Source organism: Haemaphysalis longicornis, unplaced genomic scaffold (assembly GCF_048455015.1).
Source record: "Haemaphysalis longicornis isolate Haplotype H1 unplaced genomic scaffold, Haemaphysalis longicornis Haplotype H1 scaffold_9, whole genome shotgun sequence".
Classification (NCBI taxonomy): Eukaryota; Metazoa; Arthropoda; class Arachnida; order Ixodida; family Ixodidae; genus Haemaphysalis; species Haemaphysalis longicornis.
Genome location: NW_027526460.1, coordinates 86672974 through 86685354, shown reverse-complemented (window position 1 = coordinate 86685354; position 12381 = coordinate 86672974). Strand labels below are relative to the sequence as shown.

At 45.8% G+C, this 12381-nt stretch overlaps 1 protein-coding gene across 2 annotated transcripts in view; it reads left to right on the top strand.

Moving 5' to 3' along the window:
* The first annotated feature begins 2099 nt into the window (after window positions 1-2099).
* Window positions 2100-12381, top strand: part of LOC144153917 (popeye domain-containing protein 1-B-like) — a 91716-nt gene continuing 81434 nt past the window's right edge. For both annotated transcript variants that reach the window (XM_077685683.1, XM_077685682.1), the window contains exon 1: window positions 2100-2286. The gene's annotated coding sequence lies outside the window, so the exon portion shown is untranslated. The remainder of the gene's footprint in view (window positions 2287-12381) is intronic.

Sequence of the window (12381 nt, the reverse complement as noted above, 5' to 3'; positions counted from 1 at the left end):
AACTTCGTTTAATTTGAAAGAACTAGGATTCAGTATCTCACTCAGCTCCATTGCAGCCACAAAAGATGTTTTTTAACGAAAAAAAAAGCAAGAAGTATTTAAAAACATTCAAATTTAACGCCACAGTGAGTGTTATGAGCAAGAATGACGTCATACGGGCCAAAAATAAAACATAATTTTCAGTGCGTTAACTGTGCGTTAGCATTCAAGTGATGCGGTCAAATGGAAATAGAGGCCCCATTACAGACGTCTAGTCATGTGTCGTCACGACAGGTCAGTTAGGCGGCCGCCAACCGCACAAACAAGGTTCCGTGACGTCATAGAAAAGTTGCGGGAAATTGGCTAGGGGGTCGCGACTGCTTCACACGTTTTCTTTAATATCTCCGTTATTTGTTCGAAGATTGCGATGATATTGATATCATTATTATCGGGACTAAGCAGTCTTTCTAATAAACCCAACTTGTATTTTGTCTTCATGGCTCCTTTAAGGGTAACAGAGTGGATCCCTAGAGAAGGCAAGCGTGACAGGGGGCGGCAGAAAGTTACGTGGGCAGGTGAGATCAAGACGTTTTCGGGGATAAATTGGTCGTAGTTAGCACAGGACTGGGATAATTGGAGATACATGGGAGAGGCCTGTGCCCTGCAGTAAGCGTAGACAGGCTGGTGATGACGATGATAATGATTGATTGTCAATGGTATCCTCTTTGTAACGGGGTGATGACGTGTCATCTCACTAAAGAATCTATCTATGCTGAACTCTTGGTTTAGTTCTGGCGCTGCTCTTAGGGCAGGCTCAAAATTTGTCGGTTACAGGTGGTATCTGTCCTAGGCAATATTCCCCTCACTTCTGTTCGTCCATCAGTATTCCAACTTTCCCGCCTGCATTCAAACGTTCCCGTCTGCAGCGCCGCACACCGGCGTTCCTGGGTGTTGCCCAGCATGGCGTTTTCTTGCTTGCGCTAAATTAGTCTTTCCCTCTGTGACCTTGATTGGGAGGCTTCACACTCCGACAGAACGACGTTGCCTAGTGACGTTTCAAGTCATGCTTATGGCTTGAAATACCGGCACGTTCATTTTCCGATGGCAGGAGCTCCTGAAATTTACTTCGCTATTGAGGACCTTGTCGACTGACTGAAACTGTTGAGTTGATTACCTGTTCTCGTAGCATTGTCCAATGCGCCTTTGCGGGAATTTTCTGAGCGCGCGAGCATATGCACATCGTTGATAGAGCATCTGGAATGTGAAGTTGCACTTGTGAAGAACACGTGATGATGCCAGTATGCCAATTAATTTCTGTATTTATCTGCAGGCTGTGCGCCCAACCTTGCGTGCTGTTCCTTCTAGTTCCCATTAAAAGGCTTTCTCTCTTTCTTTCTGGGGTATTGTTCTTCCGCGCTGACGACGACATAAATTGTCAGAGCGGAAGAAAAACAGCGCTTGTACGGGGAAGTCTCTCCTTATTGTCTTGTCTGTCCGTGCTGTTTAATATAAATTCCAACCAAATGACCCTGTCTTTCCAATTACTGCATACACTCGCGTCTCAAAGTAAATAAATTCCGGTATGCGCGCACCCAACTCCAACCTTTAATTCTAATCACGTGGAAACACTAGCGTACAACATTCGAAAACGTTGTTTTTTTGTTTTTTTTTCCCCAAGATCATCCGCCAAAGTCCACCGCCCATGAAGCTGCACGTTCATCCGGGTACTACTATCGGCTGCGTTTCGGAACGCCCGGGTATACGGTCGGGAGAAACGGATAGTATATCAATTAAACTACCCGGCTTGTCCGAGCCAGACCTTCGAAGGCAACCGCGCCTTGCTCCAAATTGCCCCAACGGGCTCCAAGCCGTCGTTCACTATTTCCCGGGCCCCCGCCTCGTCGACGCCGTTAGTGGAGCCGTTGACGCTGCTGCGCTCGCACGGCGCCTGGGCCCGAGTCGGGCTGGGCTGGCGGCTGCCTCGGTCGATGATCGTCAGCCGAGAAAAAAAGAGGGAGAAGGAGCGGAGGAGAGAAAAAAAAAAGACCAGGTTTTACGAAAAGGCGGTGAGCCACCACGCGCCCTCTATCGACGTCGCGACGAACCAAGGTAGGGCCACCGACCGCCATGCTTGTGTTGGGAGAGCGCTGCCAAGCCCACAGCGGCTCGTGCTCCGAAAAGCCAAGTGTTCAGTCCGACTCCCTGGTCACACCTACGCCGAAGACGCCCTAGGCCTTCTCTTGATTTTTTTTCTACCGAAGACTCGTCGTGGCTCGTCTCCGGACCCGTACAGCCGTCGCTTGAGAGGTGAGCGTATCACCCAGCCCTCGGCTCGAAGCAACGCGTTGACATGGGCGGACCGTGTTGTTTCCCCGGTAGATCGGTGCCGACAGATTGAACCGATGCGGAGTGTGTCGAAACGAATGTACCGCTCGCGCATCGCGTCGTCTGAGCTCTTTTGTTTCCACTTCGTCGTTTGGATCACTACACGGCGCGCCTAGCGCTTCTTTCTCGGCTGTACGCCGTTATTGTTTCCGCGCACGCTCTATTCCACCGTAAAGCGTGCTCTACCTCGGCGCACAAAAGTGTGCGGCAAAGCCCCCCTTCTGATCGTCTCGGTTTCCGCGAACGTTTTCTCACGTGCCAAAAGAAAATTATGTTGTCCGCGTGTGTGGTTTAGATACATTACCGACACGTAAGATTTACCATTTCTAGGCAATTCATTCATTTGGTCATGGTAATTGGTCGCACCGTTGTTGTCGGGTGCGAGGCTGGCACTATGAGATTCATCTTCCTTCGCTGAGACGTGTACCCTTGATGATCTGTACCCACCTAGGGTAAAAAAAAAAAGAAATCATCGTGTCAGACTTACCTTATGTAGCAATTTGAACCCCAATGACAAGATTACAACTTAATTTATTAGAATGACAGGTGACATTTCTGCCTTCACGCCCCCCCCCCACACACACACACACATATATATATATATATATATATATATATATATATATATATATATATATATATATATATATAACCAGTATCTCAGGGTATGCATAAGGAATTTTCACAGCGGCCTCAATCTACTAGAAATTTAACGCTGACATTGAGTTGCAGCTCATACTATGCCAATGAGGTAGTGCAAAAAGTGAATACAGAATGCAGAATGCCATTACTGATTTTAGTCGCGCATTTCTTTCTTTTATTCTGCTTTACAACCATTGCAAAATGCCGCATAATTAAGGATTGCAATACCGACATTTTAGTACAGCTATCGGACATAAACCACTCGCTTTATATTTCTGTTCTGCGTGCCGACGTCGTTAAAACGTTCTTTTTTTTTTTCTTAACTGAAGTCCGCTAGTAAACATATACGCGCAATATGCATTTTCAGTGAATATAGTACACGTATACGTGCAGTAAAGGGAGACATGGATGTATGCTAAATGCACATACAATAAAACTCGTGCACATCGCGTGCGATCAGCTATTACGAGAAAGTATAGTCAGGAAATGACTCACCATACTTAGTGCTGTCGTATAAATTGGCCTGTGTACCATGTCGTATTGGTGATTCGTGATAGAATGTAAAGGGTAAACGTTGCTTAACAAGCGTTGCCATTCGTTAACGATGCACGCTAAAATTAAACGCAGCGTCAAATTTCGTGAGGTAACAGCACTGACTGGTCAAGCTTGTCGGCTGAACAGTCAACACTGTTACCTGACGAAATTTGACGCTGCGCTTCATTATAGCGTGCTTCGTTAACGAACGGAAATGCTTGTTAAGCAACGTGTTTACTCTGTACAGATACTTTACCGTTTACATTTGACGCCCAATAAATAAACCCTCGGTTGTACCTAGAAATATCGATCGAACATAAGCTTCTATCGATTGAACAGTTCCTGTCCGCTCGTGAAAGTAATTTATTTATAAATATCTTCGTAATTTTGCGCATTACCAGTTGATACAGGTCCCGACAGGGCCGAGTATTAACTCACGTAAGCGTTCTGACAGTAAATCGATCGCCACGGCAAACTTTTCTGTCATTCCTGATCGTGTCACCCGCACCTACGCCGCTCGTATCGTATGATAGAAACAGCTGTTGATCGACGTCCGCTGTGTCGAAAGAGTTTCGAAACACAGCTGGGGTGTCTTTGACAGCTTGCAAGGTAAATGTTTGCGGGACGATGGCGTAGCGGCGAATGATTTTAAGGCAAGAAGGCACGAAGTCGGTAGGGTATCATCACGCCAAGGAACGGCGCAATTGTTGCCCTTGTCCTTTTGAGAAGAAGAAATACGCCACGTGAGAAATTTCAGCGAGGTTGGAGCCTCTCTAACGAGGGCTTTGGAGTCGTGTGAGCTCAAGGAGTTACAGCGGGGCCTGTTCGAAAAAGGGCTTGATATTCGGGGTGTATGTTTGACTAAGTTTGTTCCAAGTTTCCTCTACCTGCAGGCTTTACGAATGGCGTTTTTTTTTTGAACGGTATTTGTGCGTGAAGGACTGAAAATAAGGCGAGTTGCTCAGCAGTAAGCTTATAGAGTTAAAACAAAGACAGGACAATCGTATCGCGAAGTGAACCGGTATTACGAGTGAGCATACATTCTCTCATTTCTGCTGTCATTGTTTATCTAATTATTCTCTTATTATTTCTCCAATTGCTCACATCTTCTTGTTTGTTCCTCCTATCTTTGTCCCCGTCAATACATCGCAATTATGTCCACTATATAGTCGTGACAGCTTCCCCGCTGCCTTCCTTTTTGGCGCTCTGCCAACTTTTATGGCCGACCTTTGTACGCCAGCACCGCGGATCCTAAATGACGGTGTATATACGTTCAAGCGTAAAATTGTTCAAGCGTAAGTCTTTTCAATAAAGAAAATTCTAATGGTAGCGCTCGAACGAGTGGAGTACCGCACGATTACTCATGGTAGCTGACGACGTGCTTAGAACGCTGCCGCCTGCAACGCCGCTCGTAGACTATCTTGGTTGTTGCCTAGCAACTCGTTTTCTTGCTCACGCGGTATTCCTTCCCTCTATGACCTCGGCTAAGAGGCTTCACATTCCGATAGAACAACGTTGCCTGGGCAACGCTATTTCTCGGCTGCCGCCTCGAGAGAGTGGGTAAATTCAACGGTGATGGCGATGTTAGCGCAGCCATCCTGTTTGGCTTGCCAAGCGAAAAAAAGGAAACAAAGAAAAACAATTATAATAATAAAAATGGGCCGCACGACTCACACAAAACTATCAGCCACATACACCACAAAGTTTTAAACGAAACTCTGTACAGTCCGGGGCTCTGCTGAAGCCCCGAAAGAGCTTTAGTTGCCTATACAGCCTGACTACGGCCCGACCAAAGACCCAGAGCAGCGCTCAGCTCCGGTGTCAGATCAGGCGGCCCACGCAAAGATTATTTAAGGGTCTGCCTGGAACCATGTACTTTGAACACGCCCATGTGACATATGACATAAGTTGAACCTAACAGGGTTCAACTTAAATTGAGGACGACTAAGCGAGCATTGGAACTGAAGATGATAGGTGTAACATTAAGGGACAAGAAGAGAGCGGAACAGGCCAGGGAACAAACGCGTGTTAAGGAGATGTTAATAGAAATTCAGAAGAAGAAATGGGCGTGGGCAGGGCATGAAATGCGAAGGCGAGATAACCGTTGGGCATTAAGGGCAACAGAATGGATCCCTAGAGAAGGCAAGCGTGGCAGGGGGCGGCAGAAAGTTGGGTGGGCAGATGAGATTAAGAAGTTTGCGGGGATAAATTGTTCGCAGTTAGCACAGGATCAGGATAATTGGAAGTCTAGGGGAGAGGCCTTTGCCCTGCAGTGGGCGTGGCAGGCTGATGCTGATCATGATGATGATGATGTTGGGGGTGGTGGGATGATATGACATGCTCTATGTCTACTCCTGTGTCGCACATGGAGCTAAGTGGTGAATATGCATACACATTCATCTGCAACCGACTCATATCCATGGCTTGAAACATTGGCTATCCTCTTTTTGACTGTATGCGACCTTGATTGACAGCGTCATTCACCCACGACCCGAATGTTGAAATTGGGGGCATATGCGTCCGCGCGTTAGAGGAGGACCGAGACAGAGGAACCCTCTTTGCCCACTTTTTTTGGTAACAATGACAGCAAAGCACGCGAATGCCTTGTAGTAGCGACGAAATTATTAAGTGCAGCGAATGGTCGGGGGCGAAGCTTGCGATTACACCGAAAAATCTCGTCGGAGCTGTGGGCCTGAGTAAAACAATATTCGTATATTTCACGCTGCTGTGAAATATATGGAGCAAGTGAAATATATGGAGCAAGTGAAATATATGGAGAAAATATGGAGAAAGTTCAATTTTGGAGTCAATTGAACTAGTACAAGTTCAATTGAACTAGTACAATGGTGATCTTACTTTGTTCGTCGCCTACGAAGCGTTTTACAATGTTCTCCCAGCGACCCGATATTCGAGTGCGAAAAACTCCTCGCCTACTTGAGGGGGAAAAATACTGCCAAAAACCACACTTTGGCTTTATATGGATAGCATTCATTCCATGGTGAAACTTCTTTGCCAGAATGAGCAGGTGTGCTTTTAGCTACGACGAAAGGGAAAAAAAAAATGGCACGGCTTAGAAGCACCGTCAATGGAGAAAGCGTGTCCTTCCCTCGAGGTGTAATTCTCGGTATCGCAGAAGCGGTATATATTTCAGCCTGTCCTTTCCTTAGTTCTTTAATACTTTTCCAAGCGTCACCTATAACATCAACGTGTACAAAGTGTACCTTTAGTGACACCCCTATCCGTCTTTCTTTCGAGTCGCGTTCCCTGCTAGGCAAATTCGAGCGTCTGGGGACGACGTTGTCAAATTAGTGCGAGGGCCCTTCGTTCGCCGGTCGGACAATTAATTCCTTTTCATATTCTGGCATAATATCACGCCATGTATTTTGAACCTCATCTGCCAGCGGATTGATTGTGGCGAGTGGGTTTGAAAGAAAGTAGACCATGCCACTTTCACTCTCTCCCTCTTCGCCCTAAGAATGTGCCGGAAGCGGGACAACACATTTAACCGAGCTGACAGGAGGCTATAAATAGCCCGTTCCTTCGTCGCAGAATTTTCGCTTCTGCCGGTCGCCGGCTTCTTCTAATTCACTTCTCGGAATAACTTCTCCCCAAGTTCTTCAATCTCAGTTAGCTAAGATGAAAAAAAAAAAAAAAACAAGCTTCGGTTTAGTTATTTTATCTTCATCCTTCTTATGAGCAGCCTTAACCATCCTAAGGTAGTCTGTTCGAAATATGACCCGGGTGACGTGAGGCCCAGAGAGAGAGAGAGAGAGAGAGAGAGAGAGAGAGAGAGAGAGAGAGGGCGGGAACTTCGAAATTCCGCACCGTACCCTGCCGACAGCTTCCGAGCGAGCCGCGGGGTCGCAAGGCAAGGCTGGAAAGAGGGAGCGGGATTTCGCCAGAAAAAAGGCGCCTGTCGCTGTCACGTCGTCATGCCAAGGGCGAACAAGCGTTCCTTTGAGCGGCCGCTATTGCCGGGGGGTAGGAGGGGTGGGCGTGCCTCGATGACCGGGCGTCGGAGAAAAAGAAAAAAATAACGTCTGCGCGCGGAATTCAAACCGATAGTTAAACAGCGACGAGGAAGAGAGAGAGAGAGAAAAAAAAGATGTTCCAGAGGGTGGGAGACTGCCTTCGGTCATTTTGAAAATGCGCAGTCCGGCGTTATGAAGGTAATTCCAGAGTCTCTGACGTCGTTAGGGAGGTGGCGGGCGATTGAGAGACAAGCGCTGAGGTGATGAAGCGAGCACACGACGTATTTGGATTCACTTCTTCGTGCTGAAAGATCAGCTGGATGGCTTGGCTCCCCGGTATCGATTCGACGTCTCTGTATCGCGGGAGTGCCGAAATTTTTTTGTACTTATGCACGCTAGCTTAAAGGTAATGTGGGAGTAAACTTAGCACAGAGAAAAAAAAAAAAAAGAAAAGAAAAGCCACCATAGAAAAATAAAAACTGGGCTTTCTTTTTTTACCTGCACTTCATGTATTTGCAAGCCAGGACGACTGTTGGACAGTGCGTTCGACGAGCTTGGTCCCATTAAGGTGACATTTTACAGGTGTAGTGTGCAACATCACCGGCAAGAACGTAAGCTGATTAAATATAAACTCGGCGTTTATGGTGCTTACGGTGATGAATAGGAAACAACGCGATGTGAATAAATGCTCATACATTTCCGTAGCCGTGGTCTGACTAGGGATGCTAGCCTGGGAATGTACCCGAGTTCTCTGGGCCTCTAATACCGTTGTTTATCTAAGCAAATCCACTCACGCCCCCTCAACTCCGCCTCCCCCCCCCCCCCCTCTCAAATTCAGTTGGTTTGGGACTTTAAATTTCCATGTATGTCGTTCCCACGTCATAGACACCTCAGCTTCCTGAAGGTTGATTTAATGCTCGAGGACGTTTGCTCAAAAACGTGCTCGCGTTGGCTTGTTAACGCTCATAGCGCAAAGTATGAACGTGATTCATAAAGCAAAAGGAATCACAGACAGCAAAACGGCGATTAATCAAAGCAAAGGGACAGAAAGATGGAGGGTGGGGGCTCTTTAATGATATGGAGGGTTCAGACAAGCTAACGACAGGGCTTGCAACGCCAGATGGGGATGGTATACAGTGGTATGATATCGGGGGATGGGGGCAACTACAGTGATACATAAATAGAAAAGCTATTCAAAAGAAAAGAAAAGAAAAGAAAAGGAAAGGAAAGAAAAGAAAAGAAAAGAAAAGAAAAGAAAAGAAAAGGCTAGAAGCACTAGAAGCAAAACACGAAGGAAAAAACTAGAAGAAAAAGATAAAGAAATAACAGCTGATAAATGGAAGAGAACCAGAACTAACAAAAAAAAAAAAACGAAGAAAGGAACATAGACGCGGCAGTATGACCAGTGTACATCTAAAGCCACTTATGAGTGGACTAAAGGAGTTTTCTATGTCCAGAATACGAAGCTGAACTTGTTCCCGTATCTAACTAGCATACCAGTAAACGTGGAACATTTTCTTTTTGTGGGAGGGGTGTACGGTCGTCAAGCTAGTCACACCGAAAAGAGTCCCGGACGTGGCGCTACTCAAGAGGTACAAGAGAAGTTAGGTTAGAGGAAAGGCATAACGAAATTTCGAAACGGTTGCGTGGTCTTCCCTCTTCAACTGATGACAGAGCTTGCAAGCGGCGAATGAGCTTGCCAAAAATATCCAATGAAAGCGGGTCTATTGCGCGGAAGAATGTGACGGCACAGTGTCATCAAAAGGGGTTTCAAAGGATAGGCAGAGAGGGAAGAAAGAGGAGAGAGGAAGGAGAGTCAAGCACTCGAAAGTAAGCCCCCTCACCTCCCCTAACCAAATCATTCCTTTATCCGACACTGGTTCGAGCACTGGAAGACATACGGAGCTGTAGTCAAGATAATGAGACACTAACAGCATTACACCTAAAGGTGTACCTACAACGCTGACTTCCGACGTCGTCCGTCTCCGTCGTTAGATCAGTGGTATTGCAGTAAATCAGCTTTTGCCTTTTAGCGCTGGTTACAGAACTCAGGTTGCCCCCACTGCGCGGGAACCGTTTGTGATTGGTTGGTTCGTTGGACCCTTGAATCCTGGCGCATAATTGTTGTGCATATCTCGCGTGCTTTACGTGAGCCCTTCTTTTTTAAATGGAAGGAACTTTTATTGTACCGGAGGCTTCAGGAAAAGGTTTTCAATTGGCTGCATAACGAGTAGGAATTCACCCACTATCACGCCACGCGCCGCGACCTATTTGGAGACGGGCTTCGAGACGGGCTTCGTCGGAAGTCAGCGTTTTAGGTACACCTTTAGGTGTAATGCTGTCAGTGTCTCATTATCTTGACTACAGCACCGTATGTCTTGCAGTGTTCGAGCCAGTGTCGGATAAAGGAATGATTTGGTTGCGGGAGGGGGCTTACTTTCGAGTGCTTGGTAGGTGGAAAAAAGTGACGTGGCTCATTGTGCATCACTATTATAATAATCATAATCGTATTTGTTGGGATCATCATCCTCACCATCTCCATCATAATCTCCATCTCCATCATCATAACCACCACCATAATCGTCGTCGTCAATGTCATCACCATTCTATTTATGTCCACGGCAGTATGAGGGCCTCTCCCACTGACCTCAGGCAAGGCTCATACTGGTCGTTGCGAGCTTTAATGCAAAGGTGAATCATATATTTAGTCCTTATCATTCAAATCATCATTACAATCATCATCATCATTCCCACAATTGTCATTATCAGCAACATACTTATGGTTACTGCAGAAAAGCGGCCTCTCCCCTAGAGTTTCTTAGTAAGTATATTAGAAAGGAAACTGCGCCCGGGAATCCATGTCGGCGTGGGGGTTATGGGAATATCAGGGCTGCTGGCTTGGGCTTGGCTTTGACATTTGGATTCTGAAGCGTCTTCTTTGTTTGCTTTCTTCACCGTGCATTGATATGCCAAGACAACCGTTACGACAGACTCTCATTTAAAGGTATACGCTTGACTTCCTTTTTCCTTAGCTTCAAAACTGCGCGTTTTTTTTCTTCGTATAAAGCAAAGCGCTCTTTTTGGCGTTTTTGTGGCACTGCGTTTGAATTTACGGCCACTAAAGCGTTTCAGTCCAAACCAACGACGAAAGTAAGGCGAGCGTAAGGTGGCCCGTGACGACACAGACGGCCTTGATGTGAGCCGCATAGACGCTGGCGCCAGATTCCTTTCTGGTGTATATTGTAAGAAACTCTATGGGCCTCTCCCAGTGACTTCACAGATGGCTCATAGTACATCCGATATCATAATCATTTAATCCGTCCTTATCATAACAATCATCATCCTATTTATGTCTACTGCAATACGATGGCCTCTCCTCGCTGACTTCAAACAGCCCTTACCCTGGGCTGCCCGGATCCCGTCTTTGCCATCAAATTTTCCTACCTCATCACTCTGTCGAGTCCCCCTACTTCTCCTCTCGTCTCTCGGAAGCGGTTTTGTTACTCTGGTGATCCGTTGGTTGGCAGTTCTGCGCATTGCACGCCCAGCCCAGCCCCGCTTCTCTCACTCAATTTCAGCTAAGATGTCTTCCATCCGAGTTCACCCCCAGTACACGTCGCTCGTTTCTATCTCTAAGCGCCACTCCCATCATTACTCTTTCCATGGCTCGTTAGGCCGACGTAAGTCTTCTATCAATGCGCTTCCAAGTCCCCATAAGTCATCACCGGGAGTACGCATTGGTTGTGTACCCTTTTTTTTTAATGGTAGAAGTGGCGTTCTGTTCATTACTTCAGAGGCTGTGCCAATGGCTTTCCAGCTGATCAATTGCTCTTCAGCGCATCGTCCTTCGACGCCTGATTTCCTTCTCGTGGTTCGGCTCGGCACTCACAACTTTCTCAATACTGTCATATTCGTACGCATTTTCCAGTACTTCATTGCCTAGGCTGAAGAAGACGCTTTCTGCGTGTCAAATGCTACTTTTGACATATTCATATTCACTTTCAAAGGGGCCGTGGAGACAAAATGCAAGTTTGGTTTGTTTAAAAAGACTTCTTCGTCCCAATAACGATGATACCAATTTTATGGCACACTTTTTTCCATTAGCATTCTCACTTTCTTAAGCACGGCAAACTAAAGGAACAGGAACATAAGGTGACAAACTGCACATGTCTGGGTTCCTGACTCCATGTATTCTGCATAACAGGGAAACAGAAACAAGCTCAATTACAATAGAAACACAAAAAACGTACACATGGTATGTATTGGTACTAGGGATTATAAAAAAACTGATATGATGTACAAAAACGCGGTAACGCTGCAAAACAAAAACAGATAAGCAGTCAGCATCACACAAAAAATACAAATGTAGTCGATGCTTTCTTGAAACAAGTAAGAGATGGGCACTGATCAATTGTGTTTATTACGTCCTTGTTTTGATTTAAGAGGCTATGAATTAGGTGCTGTAAACTTTGAAAGCCGTAATTAATTCGAATATTCGCCGTTTTGTAGTTACTAGTTCTAAATTCGAAAAACTGATTTATTGTTAGATACGTTTGTTCGAAGTCCTCCCGACTTTTCTTTATGTGTGAATACATGTACATTGTAAACTTGCGCTTGTGAAACTAGAATACATCGATCAGACCATATTTGGTGCAAACATCTGCAACACTATCCGTATATGTTAAGTTTTCTAACGCTCTAACAGATCTTTTTTCTAGTTTAAATAGTGCCTGCAAATTAGAATCTGTTGTAGTGCCCCAGATTAGCAGGAAATACTGCAAAACAGACTGAATCATGACAGAATATATACTTGTTCTAAACCTTGCAGGAATTTGGTTCCTAACCTATTATTCCTAACCTATTATTTGGT